Raw genomic sequence first — 27,938 nt, 5'->3', positions numbered from 1 at the left:
AAACCACCCATAGCATCAAAATATTCCCCCCCCCTCTCTCTCTCTCATATATATATATATATTCCCAAAAGCAAACCTCGATATTGCCATTTTATATAAGGGGCATCATTTTACTTTGCCATTGTATATAATGGGACTGGAGCATACACAGATTGTGGCATCTACGGGAGGTCATGGAACTCCAGCAGATACCAGGGAGCCACTGTACATGCAAAGTATGGAAACATTAACAAATTGGTCAATGAAGTGGCTTTCTATTTGCACGTTGACTAGACTCTGATAGTTAATTTTCCTAACAACTAGTTGTTTACAAATAAAAGGGAAATTCACAAACTTCTTGAAGAATACATCTTTCTGTTACACATTAAATTATATAGCTTGTTATCTGATTAAAAAAACATTTTCATTTGCTACTACACTCTATACTGACTAAAACTTAGGCGCGTTACAGACGGCCCAGAAGGGGCCGTCTCGCACTGCCGCCGGTTGCAGCGTCCGGGAACTGCAGCAGCCAAACGGCACGGTTCCCAGACGCTACCAAGAAGGAGCGCGAAAATCGCGCTCCTTCTTGCTCCTCAGAAGAGACGCCGTGAGGTGCTACTCGCACACTCATGGCGTCATTTCTGGGGCACGACGTGCGGACGCAGAGTGTCTGTTACATCAAGATGGCGGCGGCCGTGTGGAACGGCCGCTGCCATTTGTTATGGACTCAGTCCGTGCTAGGGTTAGGGCGTCTGGAAGAGACGCCCCTTTCTAACCCTAGCACAGACTCAGTCCGTCCTAGGGTGCCCGTTTATAATGGGCCTTAGTTATATATCTCAGCTGAACCAAGTGGAATTGAAAACAACAATTCCAAGTTTTCCTAGAAACAATGGATGCCTGTGAAGCCTGAGTTTTATGTTGCCATCTGCCACTCCCACCTCACACTGACATTGTTAATTCAATTTGAGGAAAAGGAGGTGAAAATCTCTACAGTGGTCTGGTAAACCCACGGTCGAAGGAGGTTTCACTCTAGCCCATAATGGCTCATAGTTGGTGTGAATATTCTGATTCTTGCTGTGCACCCACAATTATGAAGCACAGCATCACCTCAAAACAGAAAGAGACATCATGCAGTTTTACACTAATATTTGATTTGTGGAACACATCTTTTAATTTGGGGTGAGACTGCATAGAGACTTTGTTGACATTAACTCAGTTCAGATACTGTTTGACATTATTGCCTCTATATGATATGAAAGCAAGTACAAGACCTTGCCAAGTATCTTAACTCCATGACACAGCACATAGCCTTTCCTCCTCACATTCACATGTACAGCATAAATTTTGCATGGAAGTGGGCCTTCATGGGCACAAGCAAGAACTAGGACTGCAAGGTCAAGAACATCCCAGGTCCGGAGACTTTGGGATCAGCCCCTGTCGATGTCACTGATGGAGATATCATTAATAAACTTCTCAGAACCTCCATCTTAGACACAAACAAAATGTTCTTAGTTTTGGTTTAGACATGGGATGTAATTATGGGACGTCTACTGCAAGAAACGGTGCGGTACAGACCGCTCAAAAAGAGTGGCCGGCCGGCGCCTGTTTTTCCACCGGAGAGAAGCCTCAGCCACCAAATCGCGAGGCTTCCCACTGGCAGAAAAAGAACCCGACTGCAGCAGCGGTGTAATGAGTGCACCACTGTTGCACTCGTTACATAAGTGCCATGTGGCACTGCACGGATGCCGTGCAGCAGTTACATAACAATGGCAGTGCCCTTGTTACACCCTCATCATGTGCAAGGTTTGTGGGGCATGTGAGTGCTCTGCCCTCAGCCAACCCCTAGTACATGATGAGGGTGCCTAAAAGGCCCGTATGTACTGGGCCAATGTTACCAACAAGCCTCAAAGATATTCCCTGGAATGTCTTACCAAAATCCAAACTCTCCGGAATTCCCCAATATTTATTATTATTATTATTCAGTCAAAATCCCCAGAAAGAAATTAATTAAATTCCTGGGATTCGGGGGAATTCCCCAGAAACTGGCAAGAAATGAAACTTTTTCAAGCTTTATCCAGCTTAATATATTATAGATATGGTATAGTTGTACTCCTCATCAATAGGACATCAATAGGGATGTGTGGGGGATTCAGACCACACCAGATGACATTAGGTGACATTACTGCCCACCAAGTATCTGCCTTTTGCAGGCTGTGGCATTCACCTGAGTCCTTTAAAATACTGAACAGATAGTGTGAGTGGGGCGAGGCTCAGGGGGAGGTAAAAGGAGGTCCCAAGGTGTGTGTGTGTGTGTGTGTGTGTGTGTGTGTGTGTGTATATCTTTTTAAATTCCTTTAAGGCATCATATCTTACCAAATTTTTATTTTAACCATATGAAACTATGTACACAGAGAATACATTTAGACTGTGCATAGTGGTTTGAGAGCTGAACTACAGGGTTCTATTCCCAGCTTGGCCATAAAAGCAACTGGTTGGCCTTGCAGGAGTCATACTTTCGCAGCCTCAGGGAATGGCAATGACAAACCTCTGAATAAATCTTGCCAATAAAATCCCACAATAGATTCACCTTAGGGTTGCCCTAAGTTGGAAATGACTTGAAGGCACACAGCAACAACATGATATTGTAATTTAACTTTATAATTTGTAATACAATTTTAAAATTTGAATTTTTCTAATTGTTTATGTCACACCTATTGCCATTATATTCAGTGATATATGAAAATTACATTTTATAAGTAACATTAGTAGAAAACAACAACAACTGAGGATTCTGTATGGTGTGATACAGCAGGCGGTCAATGTGAGGGTGACACCATGAATTACTGCACCAGATGATGCACCAGCCCTAGTGATGCCACTGACCTCATTTCCTGGCCCAGAGATGAGACTTGATTCTAAGAGACTCTGGAAGCCCTAGTAGGAAATAAGGTAGCACATAATCCCTGCTATCATGGAAACCTCCACTTGTATGGCTGTAAATATGAAGGCCGCCTTGCCAGTGTCCACACCGGACATACAGATAACTGTGGGAGGGACTTGATAGAACAGGGCACTTGGGAGGAAAGGCCACTGGGCCTGGCTGCAGTCCCATGGGTATACTGCGGAAAAGTTTGGATATGGGAAAGAGGACTGCACTAACAGGTTTTCACTACAGTCAGTTATTCAATATTCCTAGACATGGAGCAATATGTGGCCTCTGAAGTAGTAAGGGACTCTACTGTTGCTACTACAAAATTGCATTTATTCCTTTCTGTTCTACCCTCAAGAACTGCTATCGCTGAGGTCTTCTCAGCTTGCCTCTTAAAGAGATATACAACACTAACTGCTTCAAATTATGTCTTAATAAGGCAATGGTAGTTGCTTTTAATAATCATCATCATAATAATCATAATAATCATTTATTTATATCCCGTCTACTCCGATTAGGATCGAAGCATCTTACAGTAAAACAGTAAAAACAGTAAAATAACAATATACAATAGTCCCAAGTTCTACCCTCCCCTCTTAAAATAACAATTAAATCACAGTTATATTAAAAATACATACTAAAAAGATTAATTAAAACAAATAAACCAGAGGATGGGGTGCAAGAAAATCAATAGGCTACACAATAGTCTACTCAATGGGTGGCTGAACTATTCCAGAAAGGCCTGTTGGAAGAGATCTGTCTTGACTAAAGCTGTCCAGGCTTGTACTAAGATGGGCCTCGTCCGACAGACTGTTTCATAGTTTGCACTTGCATAAATTAGGCTGCATTTGCATAACAGAGGCCCTTTACAGACCGTCTGAAAAGGGCGGTCTGCTGGCGCCTCCGCTTGCTCCGCGAGGGAGCCGCAGCTTCCATACCGCGGGGCTCCCTCGCGGAGCAAAAAGAAGCCACTAAAAGCGGCTTCTTTTTGCACCACGGAAATGGTGCCCCAAAGCGCCAATAGCGCACTGGTGGCGTCATTTCCACCACGCAATGCACGGACACTAGGCGTCTGCGACATCAAGATGGTTGTGCCCGTGTAGAATGGGTGCCGCCATTTTGTACGCGCCGAGTGTGTACTAGGGTTAGGGGCATCCGGAAAGGACGCCCCTTTCTAACCCTAGTACGTGCGTGGCACGTACTTTCTGCCAGTGCGGAACGGGCCAGAATTAATCTGGTTTGGCACCCCTTTAACTGCCATGGCTCAATACTATGGAATCTTGGGATTTGTTGTTTGATAGAGAAGGCTAAATAGCTCTCAAAACTACAAATCCCAGAATTTCATAGCATTGAACCTTGAGAGTTAAAACAGCGTCAAACTGCATTATTTCTTCCGTGCACATGAGACATTAGAGAGTCTTCTTCTCTAGGGCTATTAAGACTAAAGTAGTGACTGTCCTGTCCTGGATCTCCAAGTGGGGACACAAATCTCATGGCAAACAGCACTGGAAAAGAGAAAGTTTTGAATATGGTAGCTTTAAAATCTGGACACCCATAATAAAAAATGATGTTAGGAATCTCTGGTTGACTGTGAAGATAACCGAATGAGTGTTGGATTGTGTACATTAAGCACACTATAAACCCAAGTGGGAGAGAAGGGGAATAAGGAAAGAGATAGTAGATGGATGCTTTTAGGCAAATAGTGATATTTGAAGCAAATATCACTCACTCTGGGCTCTAGGTAATCATATTACCTTGATTAGCTAGATTGTACCCAAATTGCCCCCATGAAAATTTCCACAATCAGCTGACCCCAAAACAGTTCCTTATTATTGTTGTTCTTAACTGATTTCAAGTCGATCTTGACTCATGGCAACCCTGTGGATGAGACATCTCCAAGACCCTCTGTCCTACACTGCTCTGCATAATACCTGCAACCCCATGCCCGTGACTTCCTTAATAGAGTCCATCCATCTGGCATGTGGCCTTCATCTCTTCCTACTTCCCTCCACCTTTCACAGCACTATTGTCTTTTTCAATGAGTCCTTCCTTCTCATGATGTATCCAAAGTACGACAAAGTACGACAGCTTCAGTTTGGTCATCTTGGCTTCCAGGGAGGTTTCTGGTTTGATCTGCTCTCGGACCCATTTGTCCTTTATATGTTTGTCCTTTTGGCTATCCATGGGATCCTCATCACTCTTCTCCAGCACCACATCTCAAATGAAGTGATTTTCTTCCCATCAGCTTTCTTAACTGTCCAGCTCTCACATCCATAAATGGTAATAGGGAATACAATGGCTTGTATGATTCTGACTTTTGTGCTCAGTTGTCTATCTTTGCATTTTAGAATCTTTTCTAGTTCTTTCATAGCCACTCTCCCATTCTTAATCTTCTTCTGATATCCTGACTGAAGTCCCCATTTCTATCAATGTGTGATCCCAGGTATGGGAATTCTTTTACTATTTCTGTTTCTTCATTGTCTAGATTGAACTTGTGAAGGTCCTTGGTGGTAATTATTTCCCCCCCTTTAAGTTCAATCTGCCTTTGCACTTTCTTCCTTGAGCTTCCTTAGTTGTTCCAGGTCTGGGAGGTTTTCTGCTAATATTATGGTGTCATCTGCATATCTTAGATTGTTGATATTCCTTTCTCCTATTTTCACTCCTCCCTTTTCTGTGTCCAAGCCTGCTTTTCTTATAAAATGTTCTGCTTACAAGTTGAACAGATAGAAACGATGCTGCCTTGTCTAACCCTTTTGTCAATTGAGAACCATTCTGTTTCTCCATGTTCTGTTCTGACAGTAGCCTCTTGACCTGAGTGGATTCCTCATCAGGACTGTCAAATGTGGTGGCACTCCCATGTCTTTAAGAGCATTCCACAGCCTTTCATGATCTATGTAATCAAAGGCTTTCCTATAGTCTATAAAGCACATGCTGATTTTCTTTTGAAATTCCCTGATGCGCTCCATTAGCCATTGTATGTTTGCAATGTGATCCCTAGTGCCTCTTCCTTTTCTGAACCTTGCTTGAACCTCTGGGATTTCTCTCTCCATGTATGGCTGGAATCTATGATGCAAAATTTTGAGCATGATTATGCTTCCATGGGAGATTGGTGCTATGGTCCTATAGCTGCTGCAGTCTCTTGTCTCTCCCTTTTTGTGGATAGGGATGTATATTGATCACTTTCAATCTGTTGGCCATCGTTTTGTTTTCCATATCTGTTGACATATGTTGGTTAGCACTCGAGTTGACTCTGTCAATGTGGATTGCAGCAGTTTGATTGGCATATCATCTGTTCCTGGTGATTTGTTTTTTACTGTTTCTCTTATTGCAGTTTCCACCTCACTTTTTAGAATTTGGGGTTCATCTTCATATGGCTCTTCATTCTATTTGTCCTTTATTTTGTCAACTCTTTTGTATAATTCTTCTGCATATTGCATCCAACGTCTTTTTATTCCTTCCTGGTCTTGAATTATATTATTTTTATTGTCATACAGCGTCCCAGTCCTTGGCTTGAATTTTCCTTTGATTTCCCAGATCTTGTGAAATAGATCTCTTGTTTGTCCCTTATTGTTGTTGTCTTCTATTTCTCTGCATTGGCCATTGTAGTATTTTTCTTTATCTTTCCACACAAGCCATTGCACTGTTGCATTCATAATTCTTAGTTTGTTCCTATCTCCCCTTTGTTTTTCTTCTCTTTTCTTTATTGTTTGTGGTGTTTTCCCTATCATCCATAGTTTTTTCTCTTTCTTTTTATTTATTGAAAGTGTCTGTTTGCATTCTTCTTTTATTAAGTCCCTGGCTTCAGATGATAGTTCCTCTGGTTCTCGGTCTATTATGCTTAATAGTGCAAATCTGTTTCTTATGTTACCAGTAAATTTTGTTGAGATATTATTTAGATCATATTTTGGTATAATCACTGGTTTTGTTTTCTTCTTGAGCCTTACTCTTATTTTTGATATGAGTAATTCATGATCTGTGCAACAGTTGGCTCCTAGTCTAGTCTTGGCCACCAGTATAGAGTTCCGATATCTTTTACTTCCAATCAAATAATCATTTTGCTTTTTGTGTTCACCATCTGGTGATGTCCATGTGTATAGCCTTCTTTCTGGTTGTATGAAAAATGTGTTTGCAATGAATAGATTGTTGGCTTCACAAAAATCTATCGGATGCTCACCTGCTTTATTTCTTTTGCCTAATCCAAATCTGCCTACTGTTTTTGATTCTTCTTTGTTTCCAACTTTTGCATTCCAATCTCCAATGATCAGCTTGACATCCTGTGCCAGTGTGCTGTCAATTTCCTCCTGTACTCCTTCATAGAATCTATCAATTTCTTCCTGTTCTGCCTCTGTACTGTAGTTGGTGCATATACTTGAATTATGGTGATATTCATATTTAGCCTTACTAAAATGATACAGTTTAATTTTGCATTGTATTCTCTGACTGATTTTGCCACATCTTTCCTTAGTATGAAAGCCACACAATTTCTTCATGTCTCTCAGGGTACTTTGGTTGTGTCTTCCTGCATGGCAGGGGGTTGGACTGGATATTCCTTGAGGTCTCTTCCAACTGTATGATTTTATGGCCTGGAACAGACTGACCAAACAAAGTGGCTTCTGGTCACTTTAGAGGCATGCTGTTCAAACAATGCATACTTCCAAAGTGTCCTGAAGCTGTGCCAAGGCCGCGCTCCAGTCCTTTGGACCAAAACCAAAAGGAACCAAGATAATCCAACTCCTGGTGGTGTGGGTTGAGTCCTGTGGCTGCTTTGGGGGTTAATTGTGCAGTAGATATGGTCTCAACCCATTTGCGGATGGAGCGGACTCAGGCCACTCTTTTGTGCCTGTCTGCTCTGCCCATATGATTCTATTATTCTTGTCTGCCTTGCTTCTATGGCTTCACATGTTTCTACCACTGTAGCACCACATGGACTCACCCCTTGATCTCAGGTCTAGGAGTAAGATACTGGTGAGCTTGCAATTGCAACAATTCATTTGATAATGGAAACCATGACAAAGACAAGTTTGAGGCTTTTTTAGTTTGGAAAATCCCGCCCCCCTCCCCCAGTATTTCATACTTTCAATTTTGTGAATTACTTTATATCAGCTATTCTGTGAAGGTTTACATTCAAACGTTCTAACTCACTCCAGCTGAACTCCCATCACACGGCTGCATCTTCCCACTGGAGAGCAAGGAAAGAACATCCGTGGAGGCGTATTTGTAAACATTTGAGCCTAACAAATTCCCCCATGCTGAGCTTTCTTTTGCAGAGGTCAGAATGAAGTGGCCCATAGTTTTACATTTTAAAAATAAACCATTCAGGTGAGTGGCAATGAGTAACATGTGTGGGTGTTAAAGCATCATTATTTGAAATCACTTCAACCACAGCCCTGCTCCGTCAGTGCTCTGTTGTGACCCCACCACCCTGAAGTATAAAGGGGAGTTAAGAGAATATTCCATCTCAAACAAAAGGTGCTCCCACAGAGAGACCTTAGTTGATAAACAGAATTGTAAAAAGAAAAAGCTGCATTAATAACTCTTGAATTCCTGTGGGATGTTGCATATATTTTTTTCTATACATTTCACATAGAGTTTCCTAAGAAAGTACTCTCCCTTACAAGCTTAAAAGAGCTGGAACAGTTCATCTTTGTCTTGCAACCATATAACTGCATTTGCACCATTTGCTGGTGGCACATTATTTTGACTCAGGTGATAGCAAAGATTAGCAAGGTGCCTTGCAAGCCACCTAGTCTAACACTTGCTTGATGCAGCTAATCAGATAATTCGTACTGCCAGTATTGTTCTCTTATCAGTGGTGGGCAACTGTGATATTCTACTTGATATTTTTTGCTTCCAGCTCCCATAAAACCTAGCCAGCATAGCCAGTGTTGAAGAATTATGGGAGCTGCAGTTCAAAGACATCTAGAGAACCATAAATAACAGTCCCTGGCCTAAATAATATAGTGTAAGGACGCCTAGAGAAAAGTGACTGTACCAATCACTTCACTACCCAATGACAGACATTTTAACAAAGCATGATCAAGCCAGTTTATGATTTATTTGTATCTACTATACCCTGAGTTGTTGATGTGCAGGATACATATGACTCTAGCTGTTCATGGAGTTCAATTCCCAGAATCCTGAAATTGTTGGACTCACAACCAGTTGCCCACCCTCTGGTCTTGATGATGTGACTCATGCTACATTAGGCATATGATTACTGGGCAGAATATTCCTGAGCATAGCATATGTTTAATATAAGGTGATTTCCCAAGTTTTGCCCACTGGTTGAGGTATTCATTATGGACCTTATCGCACTGACAAAAAACCTGACTGCTCCCCAATGGGATACAGTCACCTTTTGGGTTGCTACCAGGAATTATTGCATGTAATTTGCCGCTGATGCCACTCGGCAACTGAAACATGCAGCCCAGGTCCCAGCCGCACCCAGCAGGCCACTTTTCAAACTCCAGCTCAGAGCAATCTCAGTAATTTTATTAATGTTGGTTTGTGGTTTGTTTGTTGTTGTTGTTGGTATTTATATCCCGCCCTTCAGCCCTAATGGCTCTCAGGGCGGCTTACATTTATTAATTTTTAACCAGACAGTTCCCTGCCCGCAGGCTTACAATCTAAAAGACACGACACAAAAGGAGAAGGGAATGGTGAGGGGGGGAGGGGATCAGGTCCAGCATTCTTCTCTCCCTCTGAGGCCTGGACCAAGGCAGATGGACCAGAGAGAGGGCTCTGCTTCTTCCAGGCAGGCCTGTTGGAGCTCGCCTGCCTCTCTCCCCTTCCAGATGGTGGCTGAAGGGAGGGCTGGTCTTCCTTGAGGAAGGCAGTTGGAGCTCGCCTGCCTCTCTCCCCTTCCAGATGGTGGCTGAAGGGAGGGCTGGTCTTCCTTGAGGAAGGCAGTTGGAGCTCGCCTGCCTCTCTCTCCCCTTCCAGATGGTGGCTGAAGGGAGGGCTATTTTGCCTTCAAAGTGCCTTGTAAATTCTTTATAACAGGCGGACAAGTGGTCTGTATTCGCTTCTTTGAGGAAAGAGTGTAAAAGGCTCATGACCACTTGAGACGGCTCTGCCAGATGACGTTGTGAAGATCCAGTGGTGGTAGAGAGGTATATCCCCCCTCCCCCGGCATCACTGTAGGCTTCCCAATGAGCTCTAGTCCATATTTGGTTGGATTTGCCTTGAGTTTCACACCCTATGACATCACACCATGCCAACTGATGAATGTAAAAGTTCTTGCATGTGCTCATGCCATGAGGCAGTCAGCTTCCCACCATACAGATTATATAAAATCCGTAACTTCAAGGAAAGTGAAGCAGGAGAAGGAGCAGAAAATATACAAGATCTCTCCAAGGGTTTGCTTTTCTTCCTTTATTTTTTTTTTTAACAAGGAGAAAAAAAATCAGACACAAAGTTTTTTTCTCTTTAAATTGAATTTGCCACTACATCTAAAAGCCTCTATTTTAAGCATTTTCTACTCTAAGATTGATTAAGTAATGTAATGGACATTATTTACTTCTGTTTCCAGCAGAGAAAAAGAATATTATCAAAAGCAACTGTCTTGTTTCCTTCTGAGCTGACTTTTAAACTCTTCATATTCAGTAATCATTTCATAGGTTCGGTCGAATCCATTAAGAATCTAAGTAAATTGAAAATATCTCAACATGCTCCATCTATAGGAGCTCTCAGTGCAATTAGCAGAAATCTAACTTACAGTGCACTCTTATACTCAGAAATAAGACCTGCTGAGCTCAATGGATCTTAATCCTAGGCAAGTGTTTATAGGATTTCAATTTCACACTAACATTTTATAAAATATTGAACATAAGCTGGGTTTTTTTCCCTTTCAGGGCAATAATTCTCATTCTATTAAATTCCAGAATGAATAGGATAAAAGACTTATTTTTATTCAAGTCATTGTTACTTTGCTGCACCAGTGGCAGGCATGTTTCACCTTAAGTGACATCAGTGCGTGAGGAGAGCAGCAAGAAGCAGTCTCCTTTGCACCAATATTCCTCTCTCTTTAGAAAACTAATACCAAACTTCAGAACCTCCTATTTCATTCTTTCCTTCTTCTCAAATCATACACCAATGAGCATACAGAATTGTCTGTACATAGTTAGTATATACAGTCTACTCTTCCATATGAGAATCTGTGTGGTGACATTCTGATTCAACACTGATATTAGATCTGTATTATGTGAAATTATCTATCTGCCGTGGTATACATATACACTTGTTTGATCAGAAAGTGACCAAATTTGGTGTTTTCTCTAATAGGATCAGAATGAAGGTTGGATAAAGGTCTTACAACAGTAGAAGTACAATATAAGTACAGGTTGAGTTTCCCTCATTCATAATTCCAAAATCTGAGATATTCCAAAACTGCCTATAGCAGTGGCTGAGTCACCTTTGCTTTCTTATAGTTCAGTGTACACAAACTTTGTTTCATGCACAAAATTAATTAAAAAAATATTGTGCATAAAATTACCTCCAGGCTATGTGTATAAGGTGTATATGAAACATAAAATAATTTCATGTTTAGACTTCTGTCCCATCTCCAAGATAATATTCCAAAATCTGAAAAATGCCAAAATTCAAAATGCTTCTGGTCCCAAGCATTTTGAATAAAGGAGACTTGACCTGTAGTAAGGTTTTGAAACTTATCTATGCACATGGGGTGCTTCCTAGACAAACAATTCAAGATAATGTATGTTCTCCTCTAGGATGTATATTTATCAACCCATTTTGATTATACTTGATATTTATTGTTAGGGTAGCATCCAGAACATTTTTGCACAAGTGGAGGACTTAGTAAACTTCAGCTTTTTCCAGAAAGTTACTAGATTGTAGTCTATTTTGCATGGTAGTGGTACAAAATGAATTTTAGACTGTATGTGCTACTGGTCAAATCTTAGAATCATAGAATCGTAGAGTTGGAAGAGACCGCAAGGGCCATCCAGTCCAACCCCCTGCCATGTAGGAACTCTCAATCAAAGCATACCCGACAGATGGCCATCCAGCCTCTGCTTAAAGACTTCCAAGGTGGGACAGTCCTTACCGTCAGAAAGTAAGTTCAAACAATATGCCATCAAAAACAATCAAGGCAATATTGGGTAAACCTCCTAGAGAAGAATGCAGCAGGGAATCAGTTTTCCCACCAGGCAGATAGTTGTGTCAGAAAAGTGTTGCTCTGTGTTCGAACTCAGGTTTGGATTTTTTTTTTAATGGATTACTTTGTGTCGGGCACCAGGGGCAGGTAATTCTCAGAATTACTGTGCTTCCCACCAGCCACTGGAAAGCTGTGTTTGTAGATTTCTGATTTGCAGTATTCCATTAAAAAAATTTAAAAACAACAACCAGAAATCTTAAATGTATACATAGCAACCACATGATATGCTATGGACCATAATTCAGTGATTTAAAAGTGGCTGATCTAGTTCAGATCTATCAGTGCCATGTGACTTGACTTGGGTCCAAATCCAAATCTAAAAATCAGAAATCCAAATCTTTGTGTCCCTCCATAGACTACTATATGAAATCAATTCATTCATATTACCTCCTCTTATGAGTGGTTTCAACAGAACAAATTACAGTCAGATAGGTGTACAGTATCTTGGGGAATTGTTGATAAATGTTCTAGTTCTTAACAGAACTGAATGAAATTTACAGGATTATTTGTCCCTACTGACTGGAAGGACAGAGAATGGAAAGTTTTGGATGAATAGATGCAAGTCAACCTTTACTTTTTGAGGGGGATTATTCACACACCCCTTTTGTGGGCAGTTATTAGGAAAGTGACACACAGCACAGACATAATGCTACTTAAGTGACAAGCACAAAAGACTGTACATTTTCATAACAAACTGTTCAATAATTTTGGCATATGCCATAAAGGCATCTCAAGGGAAGAATCTGAAAAATTGCCAGATTAATGGGTGAGGTAATGATTACACATGAAAAAATAGCTTAAACCTTTTTATGTTTCATTTTCTTTTCAACTGGCATCAAAGACACAAGAGGTGATATAGGGAAGGTGTACATCTTGGATGTGGAGCTTATAGTAGTAGATGAAAAAAAATGTGACAATTTCAATGCCATTCCCTGAAGGTTTTCTCAGAATGATGGGCTTTCTTGAAAGTTAGTCTGTTCCAAATATGAAACCTTTTTGCGGTTATTCTGCAGAACCAGGCACACTGATTTGGGATTTAGTATTGGGCTGAATAAAAAAAAGTCTTGATTTTGCTCATATTTACAGCTGCATCTGCACTACAGAAATAATGCAGTTTGATACTGCTTTAACTGTCATGGTTCAATGCTATGGAATCCTGGGATTTGTAGTTCTGTGAGATATTTAGCCTTTTCTGTCAGAGCTCTGGTGCTACCACAAACTACAAATCCCTGCATTTCATAGCATTGAGCAATGGCAGTTAAAGCAGTGTCAAATTGCATAAATTGTGTAGTGCAGATGCAACCCTAGAAAACAATGTAATCTGGAGAGTAAAGAGAGGGCACTTCAGTACTCTGAAGTATACTGAATTATGCATACCCTCTCTACAAGAGAGATAATTTTCTACAAACTGTGTGATTTTCATTCAGTCTTCTGCCTCAGAAGTTTCCCATAATAAATCACAATCCACATAACTTGAAGAATATGCAATTGTAATTATGAAGGCACTGCAAGTGTCTTCCCACATATATTGCCATTTTTGGCTGATGTGATTTGAAGTATTCTATGTTTATAACTTCCATTTTGGACACATGCAAATTTGTAGTCCTATGGATGGGGTGAAGAGCAAAAAATGGCATAATGTATGAAAATGTATTCCCTATTTGCATGTTTCCTCCAAGTATGGAAATCATCTCATCCACTGCATAAGGATTTCAACACATGATCTCATTAAGATACTCAACTTTTTGTTCCAGTTTCATAGACGATTAGAATGTATGAAATTGTGTGTTATAAGTAACAGAGAGAACTACCAAGAGATGAACTGACACACAGTTGAAAGCTGTCTGTGATGGGGAAATCTATTAACAGAACAGAAAATTAAAAATAACTACTTTATTAAGTAAATCCATAGAAACAAAACAGAAACACAGGAAACTATTTTTCAGGTTGTGATTAAATCAGTAGAAGTTCAAGATATACTTGTGTGGCATGGGTGGGAGAGGATAAATACTTTAAAATGATTTCCCACTTTTCTTTTCTTTTCTTTCTTTTTTTGCTCACAATAATGAAACAAAAGGAACAGTGCGACGTTATTTTTATAGAATGGAAACAAAGAAGGGGGGGGCATCCAGTGAATCAAGATCAATAACACTTGGTGTGTTGTACTTTCTTGTGTTAATGTGCACTACCAAGAGTTCAATAGGATAAAATAATGGTGTGGTGGTAGAATTTAATAAAATCCATATGGACACTATAGAATTGAGGTAGAAATACAGTATCAGTGATCAGATTAGAAATCACCTTTATCAGACATTCTTTGGGGGGGGGGCCAAATGGGAAGGGGGCATGTGATTCTGTTCCTCTCCTCATGCAGAGGTTGGGTTTGTTTTTTTCAGATGACAACCTATGAGAAGGCTCTTTGTGCATCCAAGAACACAAATTTTCCAGCATTCTGGATTGTATAGAGTACCTCCATGCATAGAGGATGCTCACCTCTTCACAAAGCTCTCTCTCCCTGTAATGAGATTGTTAGAAAGATATGATGATACAGGGCAAGAATGCTCTTTCTTTTTGTGTGTTGCTCTACAATGCACAGAAGCCAAGTATGTGTGCATGTTGCAGTACCTGTAACTGAAATGTAGTTTTTGCTTTAAAAATACAATTTAATAAACTAGCACAGGGGTAGGCAACCTGCGGCCCATGGGCCGGATGCGGCCCGGCAAGGCCTTGGGACCAGCCCCTGCCCGGTCCTGTCGCTGATTGCCGCCGGAGCCTTTGGCCTATCAGGAGGAGGCGGGCAAGGGGGGGGGCAAGTGGCAGGCAAGGGGAACAAGCAGCGGGCAAGGGGGGCAGTTGTCTATAGAAGCCTCCGAAACATGCCTTTATATTAACATTTTTTAAAAATCAGCAAATTTTTTTACGTGTCCTCCATTTAAAAAATTGTGTCCTCCATTTGAAAATTTTGTCCTGGTTTATTTATTTAATTAATTTTTTTAAAAAAAAATTATTTAATTATTTATTTTTTTGGCTTCGGTCCCCCAGTTGTCTGAGGGATAGCAACCCGGCCCCCGGCTCAAAAAGGTTCCCTACCTCTGAACTAGCACCTCAGAAGCCAGTGTGATGTAGTGGTCTGAACATTATATTATGACTCTGGAGACCAGGATATAAATCCCAGATCAGCCTTGGAAAGTCACTGAGTGACCTTGGATAAGTCGCATGCAGTCACACAGCACATCACACTCACATACAGCCTCAGAGGATGGCAATGGTGAACACTCTCTGAAGAAGCTTGCCAAGAAAATCCCATAATAGATTCACTTTAGGGTTGCAATATGTTAGAAATGACTTAAAGGCACACAACAACAACAACACAACCTTGGAAGCAGTGGAATAAAGTAGAACAGGATAGGTACATATATAACACTAAACTGTATGAAAATATTATAGTCCCAACTGTTGGTTTGGAATATTAGTGTGCCAAGGATGTGTGAAAGGCTCAAAGGAAGCATGACTCTGAAGTAAATGCCCATGTTTTGGAAATCTTTTGATTGCTTCTGAATATAAAGCCACTTATGTCCAAAGCAGTACAAGGTAAAACAGTTTGGCTCTGAGGGATTTTACTTATCTTGGAGGTGTTATTCTGCCCCAGTTGTGTGTTGTTGCTTTTAAATGGCCTACAAGATCCTCCAAATGAAAAACTCCTGGAAGACTGGGGGCAGAGAGGGTCTGGTTTTATGGATCACACTCCAGCTTCCACTCTGGGATTGGCTTTTCCAGTGTTGTCCAACAATTGTTGAAGAAATATATCAGATCTGACATATAGGAGTTTATCGCACCACGGAAGGAGGCACGGAAGGAGAATGGAATGGAAGGGACCTGTAATGAGTGGAGAACGAGTGGGGGACGCATTTTACTGCACTCAGAAGTCCCTCATTCCGTTGTGTTTCATTCCCCATCTGTCCCCAGAGGGGGCGATTTTTGAGAACTGTTTCAGAACAGTTCTCAAAAATTTCAGTGCTCTGGGACGGATTGGGGATGGAAGGGAAGGGAATGGAAGGAATGAATAATAAAACTTAATAATAATAATAATAATAATAATAATAATAATAATAATAGTAATTTATATTTCCCACCTCTCCCTGCAGATCGAGGCAGGATTACAACAATAACCAGTCCCACATCCACCCACCCACACAGCGTGTGTCTAAATATGCAACTTGTGCATGGAAACATGGAAGTTGAATAGGCTTCATTGATGGAGAAGAAAGGTAGAAGGGACCTACAGTTATATTTTGAAGTTTCAGAGATTCTGTAACTAAACATTGATTAACCAGGTCTTACAACCATAGCAAATTTTTATTTGGAGGGTAAAAAATCATGGTGGAAATAGATTGTACAGTGGTGCCTCGGGTTACGAAATTAATTCGTAACGCGGCCGCTTTCGTAACCCGAAAAGCCTTCGTAAGCCGAATTGCCATAGGCGCTAATGGGGAAAAGCCGCGATTCCGTGCGAAAAAGCCGAAAAAAGCACCAAAAGTTTTTTCGTAACCCGAAAAAACATTCGTAACCCGAAACAATAATTCCCTATGGGATTTTTTCGTATCCCGAAAATTTCGTAACCTGGGTATTTCGTATCCCGAGGTACCACTGTACTGTGTGAATCATCACCTTTTGCTTCTACAATAAGCCTTTATGCTTGTATTGAACTTATTATTGTGTTAAGCTTAGATGTATGGGGAGCATTCCTTTCACATATGCCAGTACTGCTGTAAAAATTATATTCCAAGGCAAATACTAGAATCATATAGTTGGAGGAGACTACAAGGGCCATCCAGTCCAACCTCTGCCATACAAAAAGGCACAATAAAAGCACTCCTGAAATATGCCCATCCAACCTCTATTTAGAAACACACTTTGAAGTTGTAGGCTTATTCTTCCCCACACTTTCCAGGGACAAAGCCTACTGAACTCAGTGAGATTTGTTTGTGAGTAGATATGGGCATGACTGCAGTGTGCATCACCTTAACAGGGTGTCAGATTAGATGGGCAGGAAAAAGCGGAAACCCCACTGTCTGCATGGCCCTGCCCAGATGCCATGTCATTGGACACTCAGCAGTATGACCAGCCACACAGCTGCAAATGTGAGGCACCACCTGTACAGTGCATTGGTGTAAGTCCTTGTGTGATAATCTTCTAAGTTAAAGACTTAACTCTGTAACTCTGTAAAAGTAATGTACAGTAATGTCCATTCCAGAATTTAGTCCAAATCTTGATGAAGCTATACGGGGCTTTGAATTTGTCTGGGGGACAGGTTTCAGCATGTTGAATAGCTCCTTTGAAGTTTAGAATACAATCTTAAAGTGGATTCACTGTGTGTCCCCACCTCCCCCACCCCTAACATATTACCAGCTGCCATGGGTAATACAGAAAGAACAAAACAATTGAGGAAGAATAACAATTAACTCAATGAAAGATGGGGCCATTAAGCTTTCTGAAATATCTTCTGTCAACCTGTTACTTGCTCTAGAGAAATGACACTCTGAATGTGTAGCCATTTATTTTTTTTAAAAACCAATAATCAGAAGCAATGGAATTTCAGAACAATGTAAAAGGAGCAGTGATGAATTTAGTGGGAAAGAACCTATTAAACTTTTCAAAATGTCTCCTGCCACCACAGGAGAAACAACACTCTAAATCTATAGTCATTAAAACAAAAAGCCCAGGTTTAGCAACAGTATGTCCCCCATTCAGTCCTTTCAGTTCACACAGGGAAAATTTGAATTGGGGTAGGGCTTGGGGAAAAATATTTTTTACTGCAACTGTCATCATGCTGGGTAGAGACTTATGAAAGCTGTCTTTCCAAAAGGTAATGTTTCGAGCCTCTAGATCTGAGTAACAAGCATGCAATCCTCCAGATATTTTTGGACTACAACTCCCACCAGATTTAGCCAGCATAGTCAGTGATGAGGGAAGAAAATTATAGCATACCATAATATATAGGGGGCGGGGGGCATACATTCCCAATACCTGAGAATGTATGCCCCCCCGCCCCCTATATATACCACAATACCCTTCAGTATATCTGCAAAGGGTTGCCCCTCCAAACTGCAGCCAACTTCACCCATTGTCTGATATACTCAATAACCAAAAAGGTGTTGACCTGTAGCAGATAAACAAACAGCTAAGCATGTAAGCATTTTACAATAGGATTCCAGTGCTTTGATCCAGGCTGAATAGGGAATCTTGAAAACGCTGATATGAACTGATGTGATTTCATACCCTGCAATATTTGACAGATAGAAACCGGGATATATGTGCCCAAGTAACATCAGGCTATAAGCAAGATAACAAAAAGAAGAACACATAGGCTAGGCGAAGCTGCAGCAGTTGGCATTTGCTTGGGTCTACAGCAGTGATGTCCAAACTCTGGCCCTCCAGGTTTTTCTACTTCAACTCCCAGCATCCCAGAGTATTGGCCAAGGTGGTTGAGGCTTCTGGGAGCTGAAGTCCAAAACACCTGGAGGACCAGAGTTTGGACATTGCTGGCCTACAGGGAATGGTGAGATTCTGTTTCCCACTCTCCTCTTTCCCTACATAATACTTTTGCACTTTGAATTCAATTGGCACAAACTGAAATAAGATGAAGACAAAGGAGACAAATTGGAGGGACATTTTTAAAGCACCTAAAACAGTAGGATGACAGAAAATTAATCAGGATGTCCCTGCCAAACCAATACAGTTGAAGGGTATATTATTTGCCTCTCTTGGACTAATATGAAGAAGAATTTAGGGGCTTGACAGACCGGCATTATACACTGGTGTGGGGGTGTGGCATACAAATGCCAGCTGCCCCGACTTTGCCCCCAAGCTGACCCCACACCGGCCACCTGATCGCCAGCCATGACTTTTGTAGCTTCTTTTTGCACCACAGAAAGGCCAGATTGGGGCCATGGCATGAAGTTGCCCTGGCCGCGATCTGGCGAGGAAAGGCGTGGCTGCAGGCCACTCGAAAGGGGTGTTCTGTTGAGCCTCTTAGTTCTCTACCATAGTTCTGAAACATTCCAGTTCTATTCTTGTAACTATGTGTTTAAAATTTTTTAAAATAAAAGTTTTGCACAGATTTTGTACATGTCGAAATGGGATGAAATGGAGATCTCAGGTTTAAAGTGTAGAGCTTGGGAAGTTATGTTTTGCAGACTACAACTTGCAGAATTGCTCTGACATGATCAGAATGAGATTGATTGGCCCCATCACTAGATACAATATCTTTCATCCCATACAGTATAAAGAACATATACTGTTGGCCCTCTGAATCCACAGATTTCTTATCCAGTGATTCAACCATACATGGTTTGAAAATATTTTCACACACACACACACACACTCCAAAAAGCAAAACTTGATTTTACCATTTTATATAAGGGACACCAATGAATACTACACCATTGTATTCATTGGGACCTGAGCATCCACACATTTTGGTATCTACAGGTGGTTCTGGAACCAAACCCCAGCAGACACCAAGAGCCCACTGTACTTATTCTGTTCATTCAAATAATATATTTGAATAAACAGAACAGAGCCCTGGTGGCACAGTGATTAAATGCCTGTACTGCAGCCGTTCACTCAAAACCACAGGGTTGCGAGTTCAAGACCAGAAAAAGGGCCCAAGCTCGACTCAGGCTTGCATCCTTCCGAGGTCGCTAAAATGAGTACCCAGACTGTTGGGGGCAAATTAGCTTACTTGCTAATTAGCTTACTTGCGGTTCACTGCTATGATCTTTGGAATAGCGGTATATAAATAAAACAAATTATTATTATTATTATTATTATTATTATTATTGCTGCTATATGAGCTCATGTGACCTTTTTAAAGGTGTGGACCATTGAGAACATGATGCATATTGGCAGCAATCTAAAACAGTTCTACAGACAGCTGCATGATATATGCAGGCAGCACCTATTGCATTTTGTGATTGTCTTGAGGGTTTTCAGGGTTTCACTGTGCATGCACAAAGGCTTTGCTGTGACATCCTTAATCCTTCTAAAGTGCTTTCATGATGATACCAGCTACTATGTTCTGATAACAATTTTGGAATCTGCCAGACCTACAATGCACTAGTAATTAGGGAGCAGGATGTGCTCAGGTTTTCCAAAGTCTGTGTTAAGAAATGAATTCTATCATTTTGAGATATTAAAAAAATACCCCTTTTCTTCTCTTTTTATTGTTGTATGGTGAACATTTGTAAGAAACCTTGGATCTCCACATTTATCTGAGCACCAACTAGATTTTAAATTGACCCTTTGTAGCCACTATGTTGCTGTGTTCTAGTTAGAAAACACTACAGCCTTGATTATTAATATGTAGCATTATTTATATATTTTAGGGTTCTAGTAGCAAAATAAAATGAAACTTAGAGCAAAGACAATTCTACCCCCCAAGATCATGGGTTTATAGACATTAAGAAAAATGTCAGCTGTCTCTAGACTCTAGATGAACATGTAGTGAAGACAAAGCACTGTCGATTTTATTTTGATTTAGCAAGGGTTGTTTCCTCCACAGAAATAAATCTATGATGACATTCTTGAAATGATTTTCTACAACTAAGAAAAAGTAAGTATCTGACTCCTTATTATGGCTTCAGCATATATGTGTTTTCTCCAAAGTGGGAGAAAATTTAAAATTACAAACTATTTTTCAAGGCAATTTATGGTACTGGTGACATGTCCCTACTAAAACAGCATTTCCCCATCACCTTATAAAAATGTTTACCATTTGGGGAATTTTAGACAGCTTCTAACACAATCATATTGAGAGCTAAATTACAAGATAAATTATGCATGTTTACTCCAAGTAAGTTCTACTGTGTCTAATGGGCATGCACCCTTTTTGGTGTGTTTTGGACAGTAGCAGGTTCAATAAATTATCAATTGGTATTGGAAAGACAGGCTTTTTTGTACTATCATAACTCAGCCAAGTGAATCCTTGAAAAAATTCTTAATTACATACTTTTTGAGATGGAGACAAGACTGTCAAAAATTATTGTATGGTTAGTCTGTCAGATGTCTGCAATCTCCTATGAGTAATAATGTGAAATACCCTGAATACTTGACTGTTGTTGTTGATGTAGTTGTTGTTTTGCTTCTTTCCCTTTTTAAACATTTATTCACTTAGGCTTAATGTGATAAATGATGCTATTTTAATGTGTTGTCTTGGTTGTCTGAATATGTCTATGGCACAGCCACATATTGGATACTACAATGAAATATATATAGAAGCCATTGAAATGGGTAACCTTAACAACTTCCAGAGACATTGTAAAGTGAGTCTGTTGTGGAAAAACAACAGGACAAAAACAAACAAGCAAATAAAAAAAATGAAGCCTCAGAGTGTCTCACAGTATCTTAAAGGCTAAAGAATGTATTGCAGTACAATTTCATGGATTAGATACAACCAATTAAGCATCTATTTGTCTATTCGAGCTTATACCTTAATAGATGTGTAAGTTTAAACTGTTCTAAAGCGTTCTCAGAAATGGCGCTCTCTGGAACGGAACGGGGATGCAACTGGAATGCCAGGCAGCAAAGGCGGCGTTCCAGAGTGTGGTAAAATGGGGTTCTTAGCCCCATCCTGTTCTGTGAGCACTCGCACACCCGCACATTTTAGAATGCACTGAGCCCATTTTAGGGCCAGTGCAATAAACTTCTCATGACTGTCTGCACTATCAGCTAGTTGTTTTAGCAGCCTTTCCTGCCCCATTTTCCTCTGTTTTACCATTCATTTCAGTCTGTTCACTTGTGTACATGGGAAGGTGATTTTAACAGCCATATCTGTCACAGCTTTAGCATTGCTGATTTTGGCAATGAGCTGGATCCATTTGAGGGGTGAAATACCTTGTTCTCCTGCTTCTGGGGGCCCTTAAAAAATCTTGGAGGCTGAGGGATCCTGAGGCAGGCCCAGACTGGGGACTCATCAACATTGTCTCATTCTCAGATATCAGGAAAATCACTCAGCAACCTTCACCCATGAAATCCATTGATCACCACCCCCCTGGTTTTCCCTAGGAAGTAGGGGGAGATGTGTTATCTGATGCCTGGATAGTGCTTGGTGCAAACTTGTGGCCATTTCAGCTCCAGCATTGTCTCCATGTGTTGGATTACTAGGATTCCTCTCATCCATAACATAGGCGCATGTGTTTAGATCTTTATTGACTTGTGCTAATGAAAGTGCTTTCAGGTCTCATTTGTAGTAACAAACTGTGGAGGCTCAACTGGGAGGACAGAACTGTACTATGAACAGCTAACTTATGCCAGATTCAGAATCAGCTGCCCATTGTTTGCGCAATGAACTACTATCAGACTATTTGGACTTTCAAAAAAATGATGTGCTGGCTGTACTTTCTTGGAGTTGTAGTGCAAAAAGTAGGAGTGAAAGCAAAAGACAAAAGAAGAGAGGAGAAGAGAAGGAACTTTTCCAGCTCTTCACTTACTTGTTGCATTGCAGCCTAAGCTAGTAAAAGCATTAACAATATTAAAGCATTTTTCTAACTGATGCTTCATCAAGAGAGGCTTCTCTTTTAGTGCTCCTCACCATGATAATCTATAGCCCAATTGATGGCTATGATGAAAAATTTGTCAAACTACAATTGAGATTTATTACCCACAATAAAATAATCTTCTCATAAGATAATGATCTCCTGCTGCTGCCAAACGCCTCAGCATTTATGGAGAATAAATGATCCTGTACACCGAATGAAGTTACTGTTATACTAAATTAATCTCATAAATTCAACCATGCTCTGAAATTAGTACACTGAATGCTCAAGAGATAGAAGTTACCTACTCAACTTGCAAATCACCATCTTTTGATTGGTTTTTATGTACTGATCAGCATATGCACAATGCTGAAAAAACTCCTACTTTGTGTTGAAATCACTAAAGAAAGTTCACAGTTATGAGCTTAGGCTACAATACCATATACATTGAAATGCATTTAAGTCTATTAATTCTCTTTGATTGTCATCATCATTAATGCATTTGCCTCTGGGCAGTGAGAGGAATACAAGTTTTTTTCTTTGTGTAACCCTCTAAAGGTTTTGGTTTTCTTTGAGACTGAAGATTAGGAACTACAAAGCATAGAAATGAAGATGTTATTTTTCTGTATAGCTTGTGTGTGTGTGTGTGTGTGTGGTGAGATGGACATAGGAAACAGTTTTTCAAACCTTAAGCTCTTTTCACTCATATTTATGTTTGTTGTTGATGTTTTTGGTATAATCTTTACAAAAGAATAGAAATAAATTGTTCCCTCATCTGTCATGGCCAAATTCAGAAGACTAAGGAGCTGTACAGACCACTCCCCTGAAGGGGCGGCCTGCAGCCGCCTTCATCTTCATCAGATCAGGGCCATAGCAACCACACACAGTGGCCCCAATCTGTCTTTTCTGTGGCACAAAAAGGAGTAGCAAAACACAACTCCTTTTTGCACTGTGGAAAGGGTGGCAAAGCCACTGGTGCTGCAGCTTTATGGTGCTCCTTTGGTACTGTGTCATCTAGATGCAGCACCAGAGGAATGCCGTGATGCAGCATGCCATGTGATGTGGCACATGGTGTTATGCCGGCCAGGGAGTGGAACCATGGTGTTATGCCAGTCTGGGGAGGAGCCCTGGTGGCGCAGTGGTTAAATGCCTGTACTGCAGCCACACACTCACAAACCATAAGCTTGCGAGTTCAATACCAGCGAAAGGGTTCAAGCTCGGCTCAGGCTTGCATCCTTCTGAGGTCACTAAAATGAGTACCCAGATTGTTGGGGGCAATTAGCTTACACTTTGTAAACCGCTTAGGGAGTGCTTAAGTGCACTGATAAGCGGTATAGAAATGTACTTGCTACTGCTATTGCTATACGTCATGTGGAAGCCATGCCCCAGGCCAATCTTTCCTGCCAGTCTGCACAGCCCCTAAATCAAGAGTGTGAGTCATGCAGCCCTCTAGATATTGCTGGACTGTAATTTCCAGCATTCTTCACCACTGCCTATACTGGCTATGGCTTCTAGAAGCTGCAGTTCTACAGCATCTGAAGTGCCACATGGTTAACAACCCCAGGGCTAAATCCAGATGTTACTTCTAGTTAGAAGGAGACCTGTAGGACTTACATACATGTTGACAGATGTTCATGTTCATTGTTTAAATGGGTTTACATCAGTTGGGGACTAACCACTGAATTTAGGCCAACTGCTGCTATTCTCAGTGTGGAGATGACCATGTTATATTTGCCTGTCCCATAAGAACACTTGCTTGGAAAGAACACCAAGTTATCTACCTGGATGGACAAATCTATTACTTCTGGCTTCTTACATATTCATTTTCTGAAAATCTCAAGTTCTTTCCATTCGAAATATGAACAACGGTGAACAAGAGTTACAGTTTGGGCAGATCTTTCCCCCTTGCACTCAATCTCAACATGAATGTTGGAGCCAGGATCATGAATGCAAGAATTTGTGCTGGAAATTAAGAACCGTGTTTCACTTCTCTGCAGGTGGAATTGACAAAATGGATTCAAAATGGGATGCTCATCCCATTCTTTATCATGGCTGATACCCAAGGATTGGTCATGGCAGCATTGCAGAGCTATGGTGCCATGACATGCCATCAAACATGCAGTAGTGATGGTTCCAAGAATAAGGCTCCACTGCCAGTCTTGAGGTTTGGGTAGGCTTCCATGCAAAGACAGGCCTTGAAGTAACCTAGTTCATCATCACTATCAGCACTTAAAACTGATCCTGGAAACAAACAGATACAATAAACCAGGTCACAGGTAAAATATATACAGTACTGGATATGTTTTACTAGCCAACATTCTAGCTGCTACATCTTGTACCAATTGACATTTCCAAGCTAGCTTTAAAAGTGTACACGGTTTTATAATAGTTCGATCTATGTGTCACTGGCATTTGAGTAGTTGAGGCTATGCTTCAACTGGAAAAATGTGATCCTGACTACTGACTCTGGTTGGATATTCAGGGACAGCAGTAGTTTCAGGAGTATTCCAAAGCTGTGTAACTAGCTGTTCACAACAGGGATGGATTAACACACAAACTACTGTAAATAAACTAAAATTTAAGACTATTATGAAGGGGATCTAAATATTGGGAGAAAATTTCTATCCACTTAGCTCACTCACCTTCAGTACTGCTATGTTTATATGTTCCACTTGTTATTTCTTGTTTTACATGTCTAAATGATCCTGATTCATGTTTCTCACATTATATGTCCCCACAATATGTGTTGTGCAGCTTCAGATCCCCCCACACACCTCTGAGCACATCAACAGCCAAACCTCCTTTTGTCTTGAGTCCAGGTGCACCTTCAACCCCAGAATTGCTTGTAATTGTCCTCTACTCTACCCCAGTAGCTTGTTGAGTGCATCCTGACATTATCTTTTTGACAATCTCTGATTTTGTCTCAACATGTATTTTCCATGTAAAAGATCTCCAAAAGAAGGTTTACCATGTCTCCTTCTATGCAGTATTAACAAATATTAGCAATGGTGAGAGATCTTCTGCCAGAGTCATCTTGCAGAAGCTGACGATTAGCACACTACACTCTTATAGTGTTGCTATTCCACTATCATTGCTCTGGCTACCTCTTGTTGCATTCTGAGGTTTGTAGTTCAGTGAGCCCTAAAAGTTCTCAGAGAATTCTAAATGCTTTTCTCTAAACTGCTAATCCCAGAATGCCCAGGAGGCAGCCAGGGCAGTAAAAGTGGAATATCAGCATTATAAGAGTGTAGTATGGTGGTCTCTTTAATCTGTCCTTGGTTCTTATTCAGGAGTATATCCACACATGCCAGAAAGGAAACTGTGTTGTCTTTAGGACAGGGACTGGATACAGCATATAACATATAAGATGTTTCAATTGTGTTTTAAGCTATTTTAATTCTTGTGCTGTTTGTATTTTTTTAAAACAAATTAAACAGATATGTTTTAGTTGGTCCTTGTTTGTAACTAGATGTTAGTCACCTTGAGTCCTACTTACCAGGCACCCACACAATGGCTATGGCAAACTGAATCATCCTTTCACATTGTTTCTCTTCCCTGCATCCTCCGGGAAGTATGATCTGCTAGTACAGGCTTCTACTGCAATGGGGTCTTAGCCTCTCTTTTGGTCTCTCCTAGGGATCCAGGTAGCACACATCAACAGCCCAGCCAAAAAACACTACTCGGGGTTTCTCTTCCCTTCCTTCTTCCTTCTTCCTGCCCAATATCCACTAACTTCACCAGGCCTTTTCCTCCACACACTGGCCTTCCTACCTTCCTCCCCCTAAAAGGGAGCAGGTCAGGGATTGCAGTGCTGACACAGGAAGAGTCACAGTTGCTGCTGAGGACAAATCCAGCCAGGCCAAGCTGATGACATTGCTGCTTTTCATTCATTATTTCTAGTGGTATGAATCCTGCTGATTGTGCATTGTAAGGAGGTGGTGTTTGTGCTTGAGCCAGCCTTGACTTATCCACTGCCATGTGATCTCAGTGACAGATATGATACCTCCTGTGTGCCTAGTTAACTTGCCTGACAGGAAAATTCACTCTCTCACTCTTTACTCTTCCTAAGGTTAAGGTTCCCCTTGGCATCAAAACCAGCAAATGCCTACCCTGGTTAGTCTCTTTCTAGCCTGGGCTCCAGCAGACATCCCCCCTGTCTTGAGGATTTAGGGAGACTCCTGCAGTGGAGAGGACCCTCATCCTCGAACCCATAATAATAATAATAATAATAATAATAATAATAATAATAATAATAATAATAATGTATAGCCTGCCCAATCACAAGGAATCCGGGCAGGTTACAGCAGCCTTGCTCCAGATTACAGGGGCAGCCAGATTACGGTAGCCACAGTGTTTCAACCAGACTTTTTAGCTGAACCTTTGTGGCATGCATATTAAGAACAAAAGGCAGAAAGGCTCCTGCAGCTGCCACCTGGAGAAGACTTGACTGCTCCCTATCCTCCTGCTTTTTTATCATTGTCCATCCTGCACTGCAGGCCTCCTGGTCCCTTCACATCCGAGTAGAGAAAGTGGGATGAATGGTGAAGTATAACAGCAGTCTCCTGGGGGGGGGGATCACTGAAAGACCAATTAAGAACCTCACCATCACATCCCAGCAAGGAGACCCCAAATGATACCATGATTGATCCATGTGCTTCTGTCTGGTTATCTTACAGCAATTTTTATTTTACAGGAAAATATACTGATGTTGGAAGAGCATCTCCAGAGATTACTACAGTTGAATAAAATGATCCTAGATTGTTTGATTGAAATGTTCACTTTATCATCAATCATAATCATCATCCTGGAACTACAAGATAATGTTAATCCACACTTTGGTGTGTTCTTTAAAATAGTAGTGATTTAGTTAGAAATGACTGCTAGCACTCTTGAATGTTCAAGGAAACACATCAGGAATTGTGGGACAATGACTGGTTAAGTTTGACGCATCAGCAACTACTATTTTAATCACCATCATCAGTTTTGTTTTCCTGCATTGATATACACAGTAAAAAAAAGTATTTCCTCCTAAATAGTGTCATTTTTCTGCACATAAAATAGTCTAATTCACTTTAATATCATTGACTGATTGAGTGCCTAGTTTAGAAGTAAAACAAAGCCATCTGAAACCAAGGTACTGGAATCTGTGTATGGTGGGGAGGGTTCCCTGTACAGTGGTACCCATAAAGGAAATAAATGCTACCAGGACAGCTGAAAAATCAACTGGAAAGACTGAGAGTCTTCAGGACTAATGGCCATTAAGAAACAAAATCCTTTCTAACATTCCACTCTGAACAAAACTGATCTTATCTGGTTT

General features: G+C 40.8%; 1 long non-coding RNA gene across 1 annotated transcript in view; it reads left to right on the top strand.

Annotated features, from left to right (window-relative positions):
* Positions 1-27,642, top strand: part of LOC121922045 — a 31,541-nt gene extending 3,899 nt beyond the window's left edge. Inside the window, exons 2-4 of the long non-coding RNA XR_006102088.1 lie at positions 16,232-16,354; positions 20,650-20,700; positions 27,315-27,642. This is a non-coding gene — a long non-coding RNA (uncharacterized LOC121922045). The remainder of the gene's footprint in view (positions 1-16,231; positions 16,355-20,649; positions 20,701-27,314) is intronic.
* The last annotated feature ends 296 nt before the right edge of the window (positions 27,643-27,938 follow it).

The sequence above is a fragment of the Sceloporus undulatus genome, chromosome 1 (assembly GCF_019175285.1).
Source record: "Sceloporus undulatus isolate JIND9_A2432 ecotype Alabama chromosome 1, SceUnd_v1.1, whole genome shotgun sequence".
NCBI lineage: Eukaryota > Metazoa > Chordata > Lepidosauria > Squamata > Phrynosomatidae > Sceloporus > Sceloporus undulatus.
The sequence above is the reverse complement of the archived record's forward strand: the minus strand, read 5'-3'. Positions and strand labels throughout refer to the sequence as shown.